This window comes from Lissotriton vulgaris, chromosome 1_1 (genome assembly GCF_964263255.1).
Source record: "Lissotriton vulgaris chromosome 1_1, aLisVul1.2, whole genome shotgun sequence".
NCBI lineage: Eukaryota > Metazoa > Chordata > Amphibia > Caudata > Salamandridae > Lissotriton > Lissotriton vulgaris.
Genome location: NC_141685.1, coordinates 11,664,881 through 11,684,943, shown reverse-complemented (window position 1 = coordinate 11,684,943; position 20,063 = coordinate 11,664,881). Strand labels below are relative to the sequence as shown.

At 49.4% G+C, this 20,063-nt stretch overlaps 1 protein-coding gene across 1 annotated transcript in view; it reads left to right on the top strand.

Annotated features, from left to right (window-relative positions):
• Positions 1 to 20,063, top strand: part of LOC147736956 (NACHT, LRR and PYD domains-containing protein 3-like) — a 409,027-nt gene that overhangs the window by 86,817 nt on the left and 302,147 nt on the right. The window lies entirely within an intron of this gene.

Below are 20,063 nucleotides of genomic sequence, written 5' to 3'. Positions count from 1 at the left end.
ACTCGGAACCCACCACACACCCATGGACCATGCATGCAACCTTGGCATCATCCATGACTCCTCACTCTCTGTGAATCAATGATTCGTGGTGGCCCACGGCACTCGGAACCCACCACACACCCATGGACCATGCATGCAACCTTGGCATCATCCAGGACTCCTCACTCTATGAATCAATGACTCGTGGTGGCCCACGGCACTCGGAACCCTCCACACACCCATGGACCATGCATGCCACCTTGGCATCATCCAGGACTCCTCACTCTATGAATCAATGACTCATGGTGGCCCACGGCACTCGGAACCCACCACACACCCATGGACCATGCATGCAACCTTGGCATCATCCAGGACTCCTCATTCTATGAATCAATGACTCGTGGTGACCCACGGCACTCGGAACCCACCACACACCCATGGACCATGCATGCAACCTTGGCATCATCCTGGACTCCTCACTCTATGAATCAATGACTCGTGGTGACCCATGACACTCGGAACCCACCACACACCCATGGGCCATGCATGCAACCTTGGCATCATCCTCGACTCCTCACTCTCTATGAATCAATGACTCGTGGTGGCCCACGGCACTCGGAACCCACCACACACCCATGGGCCATGCATGCAACCTTGGCATCATCCAGGACTCCTCACTTTCTATGAATCAATGACTCGTGGTGGCCCACGGTACTCGGAACCCACCACACACCCATGGATCATGCATGCAACCTTGGCATCATCCAGGACTCCTCACTCTCTGTGAATCAATGACTCGTGGTGGCCCACGGCACTCGGAACCCACCACACACCCATGGACCATGCATTCAACCTTGGCATCATCCAGGACTCCTCACTCTATGAATCAATGACTCGTGGTGGCCCACGGCACTCGGAACCCTCCACACACCCATGGACCATGCATGCCACCTTGGCATCATCCAGGACTCCTCATTCTATGAATCAATGACTCGTGGTGACCCACGGCACTCGGAACCCACCACACACCCATGGACCATGCATGCAACCTTGGCATCATCCTGGACTCCTCACTCTATGAATCAATGACTCGTGGTGGCCCACGGCACTCGGAACCCTCCACACACCCATGGACCATGCATGCCACCTTGGCATCATCCAGGACTCCTCACTCTCTATGAATCAATGACTCGTGGTGGCCCACGGCACTCGGAACCCTCCACACACCCATGGACCATGCATGCCACCTTGGCATCATCCAGGACTCCTCATTCTATGAATCAATGACTCGTGGTGACCCACGGCACTCGGAACCCACCACACACCCATGGACCATGCATGCAACCTTGGCATCATCCTGGACTCCTCACTCTATGAATCAATGACTCGTGGTGACCCATGACACTCGAAACCCACAACACACCCATGGACCATGCATGCAACCTTGATATCATCCAGGACTCCTCACTCTATGAATCAATGACTCGTGGTGGCCCACGGCACTCGGAACCCTCCACACACCCATGGACCATGCATGCCACCTTGGCATCATCCAGGACTCCTCACTCTCTATGAATCAATGACTCGTGGTGGCCCACGGCACTCGGAACCCACCACACACCCATGGACCATGCATGCAACCTTGGCATCATCCTGGACTCCTCACTCTCTATGAATCAATGACTCGTGGTGGCCCACGGCACTCGGAACCCACCACACACCCATGGACCATGCATGCAACCTTGGCATCATTCTGGACTCCTCGCTCTATGAATCAATGACTCGTGGTGGTCCACGGCACTCGGAACCCACCACACATCAATGGACCATGTATGCAACCTTGGCATCATCCAGGACTCCTCACTCTCCATGAATCAATGACTCGTGGTGGCCACGGCACTCAGAACCCACCAGAAACCCATGGGCCATGCATGCAACCTTGGCATCATCCAGGACTCCTCACTCTCCATGAATCAATGACTCGTGGTGGCCACGGCACTCGGAACCCACCACACACCCATGGACCATGCATGCAACCTTGGCATCATCCAGGACTCCTCACTCTCTATGAATCAATGACTCGTGGTGGCCCACGGCACTCGGAACCCACCACACACCCATGGACCATGCATGCAACCTTGGCATCATCCAGGACTCCTCACTCTCCATGAATCAATGACTCGTGGTGGCCACGGCACTCGGAACCCACCACACACCCATGGACCATGCATGCAACCTTGGCATCATCCAGGACTCCTCACTTTCCATGAATCAATGACTCGTGGTGGCCACGGCACTCGGAACCCACCACACACCCATGGACCATGGATGCAACCTTGGCATCATCCAGGACTCCTCGCTCTCTATGAATCAATGACTCGTGGTGGCCCAGGGCACTCAGAACCCACCACACACCCATGGACCATGCATGCAACCTTGGCATCATCCAGGACTCCTCACTCTATGAATCAATGACTCGTGGTGGCCCAGGGCACTCGGAACCCACCACACACCCATGGACCATGCATGCAACCTTGGCATCATCCAGGACTCCTCGCTCTATGAATCAATGACTCGTGGTGGCCCACGGCACTCGGAACCCACCACACACCCATGGGCCATGCATGCAACCTTGGCATCATCCAGGACTCCTCACTCTATGAATCAATGACTCGTGGTGGCCCACGGCACTCGGAACCCACCACACACCCATGGACCATGCATACAACCTTGGCATCATCCAGGACTCCTCGCTCTATGAATCAATGACTCGTGGTGGCCCACGGCACTCAGAACCCACCACACACCCATGGACCATGCATGCAACCTTGGCATCATCCAGGACTCCTCACGCTCTATGAATCAATGACTCGTGGTGGCCCACTGCACTCAGAACCCACCACACACCCATGGACCATGCAAACAACCTTGGCATCATCCAGGACTCCTCACTCTGTGAATCAATGACTCGTGGTGGCCCACGGCACTCGGAACCCACCACACACCCATGGACCATGCATGCAACCTTGGCATCATCCAGGACTCCTCACTCTCTATGAATCAATGACTCGTGGTGGCCCACGGCACTCAGAACCCACCACACACCCATGGGCCATGCATGCAACCTTGGCATCATCCAGGACTCCTCACTCTCTATGAATCAATGACTCGTGGTGGCCCACGGCACTCGGAACCCACTACACACCTATGGTCCATGCATGCAACCTTGGCATCATCCTGGACTCCTCACTCTCTGTGAATCAATGAACCGTGGTGGCCCACGGCACTCAGAACCCACCACACACCCATGGGCCATGCATGCAACCTTGGCATCATCCAGGACGCCTCACTCTCTATGAATCAATGACTCGTGGTGGCCACGGCACTCGGAACCCACCACACACCCATGGACCATGCATGCCACCTTGGCATCATCCAGGACTCCTCACTCTCTATGAATCAATGACTCGTGGTGGCCCACGGCACTCGGAACCCTCCACACACCCATGGACCATGCATGCCACCTTGGCATCATCCAGGACTCCTCACTCTCTATGAATCAATGACTCGTGGTGGCCCACGGCACTCAGAACCCACCACACACCCATGGACCATGCATGCAACCTTGGCATCATCCAGGACTCCTCACTCTCTATGAATCAATGACTCGTTGTGGCCCACGGCACTTGGAACCCACCACACACCCATGGACCATGCATGCAACCTTGGCATCATCCAGGACTCCTCGCTCTATGAATCAATGACTCGTGGTGGCCCACAGCACTCGGAACCCACCACACACCCATGGACCATGCATGCAACCTTGGCATCATCCAGGACTCCTCGCTCTATGAATCAATGACTCGTGGTGGCCCACGGCACTCGGAACCCACCACACACCCATGGACCATGCATGCAACCTTGGCATCATCCAGGACTCCTCACTCTCTGTGAATCAATGACTCGTGGTGGCCCACGGCACTCGGAACCCACCACACACCCATGGACCATGCATGCAACCTTGGCATCATCCTGGACTCCTCACTCTATGAATCAATGACTCGTGGTGACCCATGACACTCGGAACCCACAACACACCCATGGACCATGCATGCAACCTTGATATTATCCAGGACTCCTCACTCTATGAATCAATGACTCGTGGTGGCCCACGGCACTCGGAACCCACCACACACCCATGGACCATGCATGCAACCTTGGCATCATCCAGGACTCCTCACTCTCTGTGAATCAATGACTCGTGGTGGCCCACGGCACTCGGAACCCACCACACACCCATGGACCATGCATGCAACCTTGGCATCATCCAGGACTCCTCACTCTCTGTGAATCAATGACTCGTGGTGGCCCACGGCACTCGGAACCCACCACACACCCATGGACCATGCATGCAACCCTGGCATCATCCAGGACTCCTCACTCTCTGTGAATCAATGACTCGTGGTGGCCCACGGCACTCGGAACCCACCACACACCCATGGACCATGCATGCAAACTTGGCCTCATCCAGGACTCCTCTCTCTGTGAATCAATGATTCGTGGTGGCCCACGGCACTCGGAACCCACCACACACCCATGGACCATGCATGCAACCTTGGCATCATCCAGGACTCCTCACTCTCTGTGAATCAATGACTCGTGGTGGCCTACGGCACTCGGAACCCTCCACACACCCATGGACCATGCATGCCACCATGGCATCATCCAGGACTCCTCACTCTCTATGAATCAATGACTCGTGGTGGCCCACGGCACTCGGAACCCACCACACACCCATGGACCATGCATGCAACCTTGGCATCATCCAGGACTCCTCACTCTCCATGAATCAATGACTCGTGGTGGCCCACGGCACTCCGAACCCACCACACACCCATGGACCATGCATGCAACCTTGGCATCATCCAGGAGTCCTCACTCTATGAATCAATGACTCGTGGTGGCCCACGGCACTCGGAACCCTCCACACACCCATGGACCATGCATGCCACCTTGGCATCATCCAGGACTCCTCATTCTATGAATCAATGACTCGTGGTGACCCACGGCACTCGGAACCCACCACACACCCATGGACCATGCATGCAACCTTGGCATCATCCTGGACTCCTCACTCTATGAATCAATGAGTCGTGGTGGCCCACGGCACTCGGAACCCTCCACACACCCATGGACCATGCATGCCACCATGGCATCATCCAGGACTCCTCACTCTCTATGAATCAATGACTCGTGGTGGCCCACGGCACTCGGAACCCACCACACACCCATGGACCATGCATGCAACCTTGGCATCATCCAGGACTCCTCACTCTCCATGAATCAATGACTCGTGGTGGCCACGGCACTCAGAACCCACCACAAACCCATGGGCCATGCATGCAACCTTGGCATCATCCAGGACTCCTCACTCTCCAGGAATCAATGACTCGTGGTGGCCACGGCACTCGGAACCCACCACACACCCATGGACCATGCATGCAACCTCGGCATCATCCAGGACTCCTCACTCTCCATGAATCAATGACTCGTGGTGGTCACGGCACTCGGAACCCACCACACACCCATGGACCATGCATGCAACCTTGGCATCATCCAGGACTCCTCACTCTCCATGAATCAATGACTCGTGGTGGCACACGGCACTTGGAACCCACCACACACCCATGGACCATGCATGCAACCTTGGCATCATCCAGGACTCCTCGCTCTCTATGAAGCAATGACTCGTGGTGGCCCAGGGCACTCGGAACCCACCACACACCCATGGACCATGCATGCAACCTTGGCATCATCCAGGACTCCTCACTCTATGAATCAATGACTCGTGGTGGCCCACGGCACTCGGAACCCACCACACACCCATGGACCATGCATGCAACCTTGGCATCATCCAGGACTCCTCACGCTCTATGAATCAATGACTCGTGGTGGCCCACGGCACTCAGAACCCACCACACACCCATGGACCATGCAAACAACCTTGGCATCATCCAGGACTCCTCACTCTGTGAATCAATGACTCGTGGTGGCCCACGGCACTCGGAACCCACTACACACCTATGGTCCATGCATGCAACCTTGGCATCATCCAGGACTCCTCACTCTCTATGAATCAATGACTCGTGGTGGCCCACGGCACTCAGAACCCACCACACACCCATGGGCCATGCATGCAACCTTGGCATCATCCAGGACTCCTCACTCTATGAATCAATGACTCGTGGTGGCCCACGGCACTCGGAACCCACCACACACCCATGGACCATGCATGCAAACTTGGCATCATCCAGGACTCCTCACTCTCTGTGAATCAATGACTCGTGGTGGCCCACGGCACTCAGAACCCATCACACACCCATGGACCATGCATGCAACCTTGGCATCATCCAGGACTCCTCACTCTCTATGAATCAATGACTCGTGGTGGCCCATGGCACTCGGAACCCACCACACACCCATGGACCATGCAAACAACCTTGGCATCATCCAGGACTCCTCACTCTGTGAATCAATGACTCGTGGTGGCCCACGGCACTCGGAACCCACTACACACCTATGGTCCATGCATGCAACCTTGGCATCATCCAGGACTCCTCACTCTCTATGAATCAATGACTCGTGGTGGCCCACGGCACTCAGAACCCACCACACACCCATGGGCCATGCATGCAACCTTGGCATCATCCAGGACTCCTCACTCTCTATGAATCAATGACTCGTGGTGGCCACGGCACTCGGAACCCACCACACACCCATGGACCATGCATGCAACCTTGGCATCATCCAGGACTCCTCACTCTCTATGAATCAATGACTCGTGGTGGCCCACGGCACTTGGAACCCACCACACACCCATGGACCATGCATGCCACCTTGGCATCATCCAGGACTCCTCACTCTCTATGAATCAATGACTCGTGGTGGCCCACGGCACTCGGAACCCTCCACACACCCATGGACCATGCATGCCACCTTGGCATCATCCAGGACTCCTCACTCTCTATGAATCAATGACTCGTGGTGGCCCACGGCACTCGGAACCCACTACACACCTATGGTCCATGCATGCAACCTTGGCATCATCCAGGACTCCTCACTCTCTGTGAATCAATGACTCGTGGTGGCCTAGGGCACTCGGAACCCACCACACACCCATGGACCATGCATACAACCTTGCCATCATCCAGGACTCCTCACTCTCTATGAATCAATGACTCGTGGTGGCCCACGGCACTCGGAACCCACCACACACCCATGGACCATGCATGCAACCTTGGCATCATCCAGGACTCCTCACTCTCTGTGAATCAATGACTCGTGGTGGCCCACGGCACTCGGAACCCACCACACACCCATGGACCATGCATGCAACCTTGGCATCATCCAGGACTCCTTACTCTATGAATCAATGACTCGTGGTGGCCTAGGGCACTCGGAACCCACCACACACCCATGGACCATGCATACAACCATGCCATCATCCAGGACTCCTCACTCTCTATGAATCAATGACTCGTGGTGGCCCACGGCACTCGGAACCCACCACACACCCATGGACCATGCATGCAACCTTGGCATCATCCAGGACTCCTTACTCTATGAATCAATGACTCGTGGTGGCCTAGGGCACTCGGAACCCACCACACACCCATGGGCCATGCATGCAAGCTTGGCATCATCCAGGACTCCTCACTCTATGAATCAATGACTCGTGGTGGCCCACGGCACTCGGAACCCACCACACACCCATGGACCATGCATGCAACCGCGGCATCATCCAGGACTTCTCACTCTCTATGAATCAATGACTCGTGGTGGCCCACGGCACTCGGAACCCACCACACACCCATGGGCCATGCATGCAACCATGGCATCATCCAGGACTTCTCACTCTCTATGAATCAATGACTCGTGGTGGCCCACGGCACTCGGAACCCACCACACACCCATGGGCCATGCATGCAACCTTGGCATCATCCTGGACTCCTCACTCTCTATGAATCAATGACTCATGGTGTCCCACGGCACTCGGAACCCACCACACACCCATGGACCATGCATGCAACCTTGGCATCATCCAGGACTCCTCACTCTATGAATCAATGACTCGTGGTGGCCCACGGCACTCGGAACCCACCACACACCCATGGACCATGCATTCAACCTTGGCATCATCCAGGACTCCTCACTCTATGAATCAATGACTCGTGGTGGCCCACGGCACTCGGAACCCACCACACACCCATGGACCATGCATGCAACATTGGCATCATCCAGGACTCCTCACTCTATGAATCAATGACTCGTGGTGGCCCACGGCACTCAGAACCCACCACACACCCATGGACCATGCATGCAACCTTGGCATCATCCTGGACTCCTCACTCTCTATGAATCATTGACTCGTGGTGGTCCACGGAACTCGGAACCCACCACACACCCATGGACCATGCATGCAACCTTGGCATCATCCAGGACTCCTCACTCTATGAATCAATGACTCGTGGTGGCCCAGGACACTCGGAACCCACCACACACCCATGGACCATGCATGCAACCTTGGCATCATCCAGGACTCCTCACTCTATGAATCAATGACTCGTGGTGGCCCACGGCACTCGGAACCCATCACACACAAATGGACCATGCATGCAACCTTGGCATCATCCAGGACTCCTCGCTCTATGAATCAATGACTCGAGGTAGCACACGGCACTCGGAACCCACCACACACCCATGGGCCATGCATGCAACCTTGGCATCATCCAGGACTCCTCACTCTCTATGAATCAATGACTCGTGGTGGCCCACGGCACTCAGAACCCACCACACACCCATGGACCATGCATGCAACCTTGGCATCATCCAGGACTCCTCACTCTCTGTGAATCAATGACTCGTGGTGGCCCATGGCACTCGGAACCCACCACACACCCATGGACCATGCATGCAACCTTGGCATCATCCAGGACTCTTCACTCTCTATGAATCAAAGACTCGTGGTGGCCCATGGCACTCGGAACCCTCCACACACCCATGGACCATGCATGCAACCTTGGCATCATCCAGGACTCCTCACTCTCTATGAATCAATGACTCGTGGTGGCCCACGGCACTCGGAACCCACCACACACCCATGGACCATGCATGCAACCTTGGCATCATCCTGGACTCCTCACTCTCTATGAATCAATGACTCGTGGTGGCCCACGGCACTCGGAACCCACCACACACCCATGGACCATGCATGCAACCTTGGCATCATCCAGGACTCCTCACTCTATGAATCAATGACTCGTGGTGGCCCACGGCACTCAGAACCCACCACACACCCATGGACCATGCATGCAACCTTGGCATCATCCTGGACTCCTCACTCTCTATGAATCATTGACTCGTGGTGGCCCATGGCACTCGGAACCCACCACACACCCATGGACCATGCATGCAACCTTGGCATCATCCAGGACTCCTCACTCTATGAATCAATGACTCGTGGTGGCCCATGGCACTCGGAACCCACCACACACCCATGGACCATGCATGCAACCTTGGCATCATTCAGGACTCCTCACTCTCTATGAATCAATGACTCGTGGTGGCCCACGGCACTCAGAACCCACCACACACCCATGGACCATGCATGCAACCTTGGCATCATCCTGGACTCCTCACTCTCTATGAATCATTGACTCGTGGTGGTCCACGGCACTCGGAACCCTCCACACACCCATGGACCATGCATGCAACCTTGGCATCATCCAGGACTCCTCACTCTATGAATCAATGACTCGTGGTGGCCCAGGACACTCGGAACCCACCACACACCCATGGACCATGCATGCAACCTTGGCATCATCCTGGACTCCTCACTCTCTGTGAATCAATGACTCGTGGTGGCCCACGGCACTCGGAACCCACCACACACCCATGGACCATGCATGCAACCTTGGCATCATCCAGGACTCCTCACGATATGAATCAATGACTCGTGGTGTCCCACGGCACTCGGAACCCACCACACACCCATGGACCATGCATGCAACCTTGGCATCATCCAGGACTCCTCACTCTCTATGAATCAATGACTCGTGGTGGCCCACGGCACTTGGAACCCACCACACACCCATGGACCATGCATGCAACCTTGGCATCATCCAGGACTCCTCACTCTATGAATCAATGACTCGTGGTGGCCCACGGCACTCAGAACCCACCACACACCCATGGACCATGCATGCAACCTTGGCATCATCCTGGACTCCTCACTCTCTATGAATCATTGACTCGTGGTGGTCCACGGCACTCGGAACCCACCACACACCCATGGACCATGCATGCAACCTTGGCATCATCCAGGACTCCTCACTCTATGAATCAATGACTCGTGGTGGCCCAGGACACTCGGAACCCACCACACACCCATGGACCATGCATGCAACCTTGGCATCATCCAGGACTCCTCACTCTATGAATCAATGACTCGTGGTGGCCCACGGCACTCGGAACCCATCACACACACATGGACCATGCATGCAACCTTGGCATCATCCAGGACTCCTCGCTCTATGAATCAATGACTCGAGGTGGCACACGGCACTCGGAACTAATCACACACACATGGACCATGCATGCAACCTTGGCATCATCCAGGACTCCTCGCTCTATGAATCAATGACTCGAGGTGGCACACGGCACTCGGAACCCACGACACACCCATGGACCATGCATGCAACCTTGGCATCATCCAGGACTCCTCACTCTCTATGAATCAATGACTCGTGGTGGCCCACGGCACTCGGAACCCACCACACACCCATGGGCCATGCATGCAACCTTGACATCATCCAGGACTCCTCACTCTCTATGTACCAATGCTGTCTCATCGTCCTGCTTCCACAAGCTCCGTATGCTTTTTTAAATTTATATTGTTATATTTATTGAGATCAGAGATATCATACAGATCTTATCACATTTTTTACATACACGTAGCACTTTTTCAAATTTCATACTGGCCGGGATACCACAATATTATTTGCTGTTTCGATATAGATACATAATTTTTACTAAATATCCAAATCCTATTTCGTCCATAGTTATAAATATCTACCGGATCCCTTATATTCTTGCCTTTCCTCATGGGCTTGCCCCTTTACGCTTATATAGAGCAATTTCCTGACGGCCTACATATAATAGCCTGTACAGCCATTGAGAGTAAGTAGGCGGTTCACTGTCCTTCCATACCGTGGCAATCAATAAACGTGCTATCACCATTGTTAAAAACACAAAATCCCTCTCCCTCAAAATTAAATTTAATCGAGCATCAAAGTCTAAAAGCATCAGCGTTGAGGTAATTTTGATCTCTTTGTTTAATAACTGGCGCCAACATTTTTCAATACCCTCTTTTAGCAAGTTTAGCTTTTCGCAGGAATAGGACATGTGTATGCTATCTGCCGGTCCCATTTGGCATCTCGGGCATTTGTCAGTCTACCTCTTTCCCCACCAGAATAATTTGATTGGTGTATAATAAAGATTATATACCGTTTTTTATTGCTGGGCTTTGAGGTTGACTGACATAATAACGTTTGTCCCAATCTCTAATACCATATCAATATCTATTTCCCCATCCACATGCTTACTAGCCCACTTAGATTCTATTTTAGTGATATCGTCCGGGATCTTTACCAATAGCTCTTCATAGAAATTCTATATTTTACTTTCTGGGTTTTTCATAGTTTTTAATACAGGGAGCGGATCCATACTGATAAGACCTGTAAGGAGCCCTTTAATTCGATTATGAATTTGCAGATATTTAAAACCTGAGCTTTTGTGTATACCAACTCCTTGCACTAGTTCTAAAAAATACTTTTTTCCCGCATTGGAATAGAGATCTGCCAATACTGTAATCCCCGCCTATTCCCATTTTTTGGCCATTCCATCATATAGTGCTGATGTCAAAAGATCGGAGTGCCAGAGTGATGTATACTTATTATATCTACTGATTTGACAGTTTTTTCCCACTTTCTTCCAGATCTTTATCATGCTCTGAATACATTTATAGCAAGGGTTTTTTTATGCCTTGGACCTTTTTGTCGTTGCAATAATCCCACGGCATCACCCCCATGGCAAGTTGATATATGTTGGATACTCGAGATTGCTCTGTCTCGCCCGTTTGAAAATGATATAGGGTTCCGAATTGTTTCAGGGCCGTAGCCCAGTAATAAAGCTGTATACTGGGGGCTCCCCATCCTCCCTGCTCTCTAGGTAGTGTCAGATATTTATAGGCTTGACGTACCTTTTGGTATCACTAAAAAAATTTAGAAAGCGTTGCCTCAATTTTGTGTATTTTAGTAGCAGTAAGCTCCAGTGGTATTCCCCGTATTAAAATCAAAATCTTAAGGAATATCTTCATCTTGATTACATTTATCCTACTGATTTTTGTAAGATGTAGATTATTAATACGGCTCAACTCGCTATTAATTATTTGCAACACTGGGTCAATGTTGATCTCCTAAAGTTTATTAATTTCTGCTGTTATTTTGACCCCTAAATACGTAGCTGTCTTAACTACTCGAGGGTCTTGGAATCGGTACTTCGAAGAACATATAATGTGTGGTTTAGTTTTTATTTAGAAGATAACCGGATTTCTCCACAAATTTTGCTGCCATAGTTTCAATTTCTTAAAAGGCCGTGGTTCTGCCGCAATTATCGCAATATCATCTGCCTATGCTAACATTTCCGTCTCATAAATCTGTATTGTAACTGGTTTAATCAACTGGTCGTGTAATATACAAATAATAAAAGGATCTAAATAAAATGCAAACAAAATAGGAGAGCAGGGACACCCTTGGCGCGTACCTCTGGCAATCTCCACCCTTCTAGAAGTATAACCCATAATTTGAATCTGAGCATGCGTTTAAAGTACATTGCCTGGAGAGCTCTTATAATTCCAGAAGGAAATCCTCTATCTACCAGATTCCTCCATAAATATCGCCAGGCCACTCGATCAAAGGCTTCTCCGCATCCAGGAGGACCACAGCCATTTCTACCTCATCTTCCTCTGCGATATTCCTGAACAAAAACAATCATTGTTTCATTTCACTACAGAATGTAGAATGCATGGAAAGAGGCACAGGTCAGGCGTCGGATACTGGAGCATTTCCAGCTTCATAAAATGTTAGATGGATGCTGCGTGGGGACACCTACAGGAACACATATGTAATGCGTGAAACGGGCCCATATTTACAAAGCATTGAAAAGTCGGGCAGGGTGACTTTATGTGGCGTTGTAAATATGGGCAGGCCCATTCTGCAGCCAGTGGATCAAAAAAATGTACGCACCGGCAATGGGCCTGCAAATGATGCCCATAGTTTAAAAAAAACACCTCTGTTAATAAAATAAAGGGTGTAGGGAAGAAAATGAGGCCAATTTTAAAACTTAATAACCCTCTGAAAATTGAACACATAGCACCAATAAGCAAACTCCATTCATGTTGGTATTCAAAAACCAGAATGAAAAAAATCAAAATATATGGATATGTATACACTTTAAAAAAAGCAAACTGTTTATATTCTCTAATACTACCTAATGAAACAAAATAGTATCTGGAAAAAAACTTTTGCCGACTGTAGAAGGAAACACAAGAAAACTTGAAGATGTCAAAAATAACGCCGGCAGGAAAAAGTAAAAAGGAATATTTTGCCAATAGAATCGAATGGGAATCTGAGAGAAAAAGAAAATGTTAATATTAAAAAAATTCTTATAAAAAGTAAATAATGTTTAAAAATTATAAAACCTTATATAACAATGTACTAAAGTTATATTTATGTATAACTGTATAACATATTTTACAAAATACAGTGTTTGTATAGTCAAGTCAATAATCTTTATTTCGTTGCAATTGCATCATAAAAGATATACAATTAAAATACATTAAAATACAGTTATATAATATTCAAAAATACAAGTGGGGTATGGGGGGTCTACTTAGAATTTCATTACATTATCAGTTCAGTTCATCCCGGTCTACATCATCTTATTTGAGTCATGGGATTACGGTCAGAGAAGTCATCACACAATTTGAATAAATATAAGGTTAAAAATAATCAACATATTTACAAGCTAAAAAGACAATTAAATTTAAAACCACCATGGCATAATAAGTCAAGAGATCAGGGCTTGATCCAACACAACACAGGGACAGACTAATTTGCATATAGCCAGGTTCTGAGCTGGGATGGCGCAGTGAGCTAAAAAACGGTGTTGGATCAAGCCCTGATCTCTTGACTGGGTGAGAGTATTCTGCTTAATTCAGAAACTCTGTCCATCACCACCCCTTGTTGTTAAATATTTTGTCCACCCTAAGCGTGGAAGGGTATACTCAGACGTGAGTCCCTTGCTCATTGCACCATCAGGATTCAAGCAAGCCGGGCCGACGACGGCTGAAATGCCAGAAACCGGTCCCCGGAAGCTTGTTTCCTTCCCAGTGTAAGAATTGGCTTGGTAGTTTGGTTTGCCCTGTTCCCATCATGCACTGGGACAGGAACAGACTAATTTGCATATAGCCATGTTCTGAGCTGGGATGGTGCAGTGAGCTAAAAAACGGTGTTGGATCTAGCCCTCATCTCTTGACTGGGTGAGAGTATGCTGCTTAATTCAGAGACTCTGACCATCACCACCCCTTGTTGTTAAATATTTTGTCCACCCTAAGCGTGGAAGGGTATACTCAGACGTGAGTCCCTTGCTCATTGCACCATCAGGATTCAAGCAAGCCGGGCCGACGACGGCTGAAATGCCAGAAACCGGTCCCCGGAAGCTTGTTTCCTTCCCAGTGTAAGAATTGGCTTGGTAGTTTGGTTTGCCCTGTTCCCATCATGCACTGGGACAGGAACAGACTAATTTGCATATAGCCAGGTTCTGAGCTGGGATGGTGCAGTGAGCTAAAAAATGGTGTTGGATCTAGCCCTGATCTCTTGACTGGGTGAGAGTATTCTGCTTAATTCAGAGACTCTGTCCATCACCACCCCTTGTTGTTAAATATATTATAATGGTGGGCAGAAGCTTGGTGGGCAGAAAGCCCAACCGCCACGCATCTGATTGGTCCTTGAGCCCGCCAGTGCAGTGGAGGGCCTCGCATTCCCTACAATGGTGTCAGTGCCTATCAGGGATTTCGAAGTCCCTTCACACCTGCCTGTTTATGGCGGGCCGCCCCCACTGGCCCTAAGCTCTAGGCACTGGGGGGCACCTATCTTTCCCCCCACATATCCCTGCACCATGTGCCATGGGATATGTTCAAAGTGCATCTTTTGCTTTGCAGCACAAAGAATACAAGATGCGACTGCCTTGTAGGCGGTCGCATCATAATCCCTGTATTGGGACCGCTGACGGTTAGTCGGGCAGTCCCGTTTCAGATAGGGTGGCATGCGGACATAAGTTTGCCGCCATCCTCATCCACCAAACGCTAAATCAGACGGTGAGTCTTACAACAGATTCAGTATCAAGATGTGTCTCTGACGCAGACGTGCCCTCCGTTAGAGGTCTTCCTTTTAGACTTCCTACGGGCTCCCCATTAGCCCACCCTCGTTAACATACAAGTTGTTTACTTGGCCAGCTTGGCTTTCTCCTCCTCTTCTGCCCTCTACAGGCATGTGTGACTATGGCACCGGCTCATCTTCAGATCTGACAGTGATTGGGGCTGTTTCAGGCATTGCATGCTGGCAGTTGTACTATAGATGGGCAATTGAAACCACGATTTTCAAGTGATTCATCGAAGGGCAGACTGTCAATCAATGCCCCCCCTGTCCTGGTCACACCTCAGTTTACAAGCTGGACTTTCCACTCAATGTCCAGCTCTCGCTGGCCCGCGGGTCCGAGGGCTGCAATGGACTCTTAATGACTGTAGGACTTCTTTATGAAAATGTGTCCCGTGTAAATAAAAAGCAGATGGGGCTTCAAGGGTCCTCACGAAGGTACATGCATACACCACCCTCAACAAACTATAAGTCAATTTACATAAATCCAAAACAATGATAATCGACAATCACCTAGTTCCTAAACAACAGGAACTGCTCCTAAACAACAGCCCGGTTTGAGGGTTAGGGGGTACAAATATCTGGGGGGTGATCAATGACCCCTGCGGCTCACTGCAGAGGCATTGCCAGGACTTCAGCTCTTATCTTTCTGTATAAAACCTTCAAGGGCCCCATTATCGACCCCATACATGTATTGTGTTTTTATCTAGGAACCTATATCGATATTTCTATTTTATGCCCTTGTACGGTCATAATCAATAATATCCCTATAATGACATAAGAATCATATCCATAGTTGTAGCCCATTCAGTCACATTAAGCAAGGTTACTCCCCCGGACTCCTAGAAAGCACAACGAGTTCTCTAAACGGACCAAACCTCCAGCAACCTGGGAAATACCCATTTGCTTTTGTTTGATTTGTCACAGAACTCCTGTGAGCACTGTAAGAACGGCCAGTTCTTAGTGACATCTTTATTGACGTCTTATGTCCAAACTTACGTCAAATCCGGCACCTTTCAGGTATAAATATACCAACGTTGCCTTAAGCAAACACACGGTGGTGGTTTTGGAGCCGAGCAGCTATCTACTTGCCCGAGAGCCCAGCTGATGCGAGAGCCCACGGACGCTGCCCCTCCTCTTTGATGCACTGAGAAAGACGCTGTCTTTTCTCCTGCAGAGAAAACCAGCTCCAGTGTTCTCAGCCGCCTTCGCGGGCTGCTGGGATATCGAGTCCTGAAAGAGAGATACCAGACCTCCTGCATTCTATTACCCAGGTACGAAGCTGACTAAACCCTTAAAGAGAATTCTTGAGTCAGATTCTTGGCAAAACCAACTTAACTTAAACTGCTTCTTACTTACTCCTTCCCACGTATTAGGCTTAGGTCAGGTACACCGGGGTAGGCGTATTTAGAAGCACCAGTTGAGTACGTTAGTCAATGTATATATGTATGTATAGATTTAATCCATTTTAAAGTATCTTATGGCTAAGAAACCATATCAATGCTTTTACAGTATTATTTCATAATACTCCTTTTACTGTACGCACTTTACTTTACTTTAAGTATTGCAATTGTGGAAATTCATTTCTCTTGCATGAGAAAGAAGACTGTTCAATAAATTACACCTTTTATTGAAAACGCCCATCTCTCTTTTCTCTGCACTAAGGTGAAACTAAGTACGCACGATTGACTGAGTGAAATAGCTGTCTATTGTTTTCACACGACTCTAGAGATACACTCTTATTCTGAGGGAGCAAAGTTGTCATGTTATATGGTTGTCAGAAGCTAATCCCTTCTTGTCTATCCAGGGAGGTTAAACTCCTCCTTGTTTATTCGAGAACGTTTCTAGTGACCGATGAGCTAGCTGGCAAACCTTAAGTCTAATATAGTCGAGTAGAGACCTAGTCGACCTCAGTCCTACGTCTACACTGCTGAATATATTATTCCAATGCGCAGAGCCTATTGGGAATATAGGAACTACACTACACATGAAGGTTCTAGCGGCAAAGCTGATCCAACAGTCAGCTCTGGTGTGAAGCTCTCCCAGAGGGAGGCAAAGACTCTTGATGAAAGAATTACGAACACTTTCAAGATGTTACTTCTTTTACCAAGATGTGTGTCACCAGCTCAAGTCTGCTTGGAGTTTGGGATCATAAAGCTGTAGTGTAGTTCCTATATTCCCAATAGGCTCTGCGCATTGGAATTAAATATCCTATAGAATTAACGTAGGACTTAGGTCGTCTAGGTCTCTATCAAATATATTAGACTTAATTGTGAGTGCCAGCTAGCTCAGGGGTCACTAGAAACGTTCTAGAATAAACAAGAAGGGATTAGTTTCTGACAACCGCTTAAACATGACAACTTTGTTTCCCAAGAATAAAACGTATCTTCAGAGTCGTGGAAACAATAGATAAAGATTTTACTCAGTCAATCGTGCATGCTTCGTTTCATCAGAGGTGCAGAAAAATAGAGAGACAGGCGTTTTCAATAAAAGGTTTATTGAACAGTCTTCTTTCTCATGCAAAAGAAATGAACTGCTAAAATCGTAATACTGGCTGTTAAGTATAATATGTACAGCAAGAAGAGTATTATAAAATAATACCGTAAAAGCATGGTATGGTTCCTGAGCCATGAAATACATACATAAATAACAAAGACTAAAAGTACTCAACTGGTGCTTCTAAAATACGCCTACCCCAATGTATCTAACCTAAGTCTAGTACGAGAGAAGAAGTAAGTATGGTATAGCATACGTTTAGTATTCTTTTCCAAGAATCTATCCAAGATTTTTCTTAGGGTCTAATCAGCTCCGACCCTTGGTTTAGAATAAAGGAGGTCTGGTATCTTGTCTCGGGACTCGATTTCCCAACACCCCGCGAGTGAAGCTTGGAAACACTGGAGCTGGATTCTCAGCAAGAGAAAGGCAGCCTCTCTGTCAGTGCATCAGCTGGAGGGTCGGCTTCCTTCGGCACTTGCTGTAGCGAGCTGCGTCGGGCAAGTAGATAATCGAACTGCTCCAAACCACTGTGTGTTTGCTAGGGCAAGTGAAGGCATATTTATACCTTGAAGGCGCCTGGTTTGACGTAAAGTCGGGCATAATAACATCATCAAAGAACCCCAAGGGAATGGTTTTTCTTTGAAAACGCCATAATTTCTAGGACAAATCAATATGCAAGAAAGGGGATGTCCCTGACTGCTGAAGCAGAGTTTTCCAAGAAATCGGTGTGGCTTTTTGGAACTAGTGGAAGTATCCATGCCTGTATTTGGACTGCATGGGCCATGTCTAAAAATGGTTCTGATTTCTATGCCTATATAAGGGCAATTGAATTATACCTATATAAGGGCATGAATCTGTAAAATTACACTAGGTGCACTAACATGCTATAAAACAAAGCAAGATGTACCAAGGCAAGGAGCTTTCTTAAAATGTGGTGTCAAGCTTAGCTCCACACAAGAACAGTCTTGCAATAAACTGCTGTGGGCTGAAATAACCAGCTGTGACGCACATCTTCCCAGTTACTTCACAGGTTTTTAAAAAACTCCTGAATAAAACAAGATCTCTGGAGCTGCCGGGATCTGCAGGCACTGACGCAACCATCACACCCCTGATGGTACTAAATACTCAGGATCAGATTCACAACCTACTTGCGACACTTTTGCGCCACCATTGAGTCACTTTTGGGATGCAGCAGTGGCGTAAAAAATGCAGTAAATTTACAACGAGGCGCATCTAGGGACATGCGTCACATTGTAACCCCTGGGTCACATTTTACCTTTGTCAGGTACAATGTGTGCAGGGGGGGCATTCCCTCGCAGGAAAGCCTTGTAGACGTGACGCAGTGAAATCTACTGACTTCACTGCGTCACTTCTAGGACGCCACTGCGTCAAAACCTTACGCCTGCGTCAAGCAGGCGTAAGGCGCGATGCAGTACATTAAGAATAGGCCTCAACATGCATTGCTGGACTTGCGTCGTGCTTGCGACACAACTCCAGCAATGCATCACTTTAGGCCCATCAGATGTGTCAGAATTTCTGACGCATCTATCAATCCTTGCGCCATGGTGCGCCGTATTATAAATACGGTAGAGCCATGGTGCCGCAAGGGTATCACAGGCTGGCACAGGGAAACTGATGCATCGATAGAAATGCATCAGTTTCTTGTAAATCTGCCCCTCAGTTTAAAGTCCTGTCACTTCGGCCTCCTGTTGCCTCTTGAGGCCCCGTCCGAGGAGGGAAACAGGGAAGGGGGTGGGGTAAACCTCATGCCCAGACTCTGTGATCACGCCGAAGAAACATGGACACATGTGCTCTGCATGTCTCCAGCCTTACTGATTGAAAGAAAGGGATGCCTTAAAAATCTGTTCCATTTACGACGCATAAGAACTCGTCATCAGGCCGTCATTAGGTGCCTAAATCCTCAGGACTCCGTTTTAAACTCTAAGGGGCCTATTTAAAGCTCCTTGCGCCGCCAGAGCATCGCTTTCAACAAGGAAAAAAGCCGGCGGCTGAAGGAGCTTGTGAATAACCCCC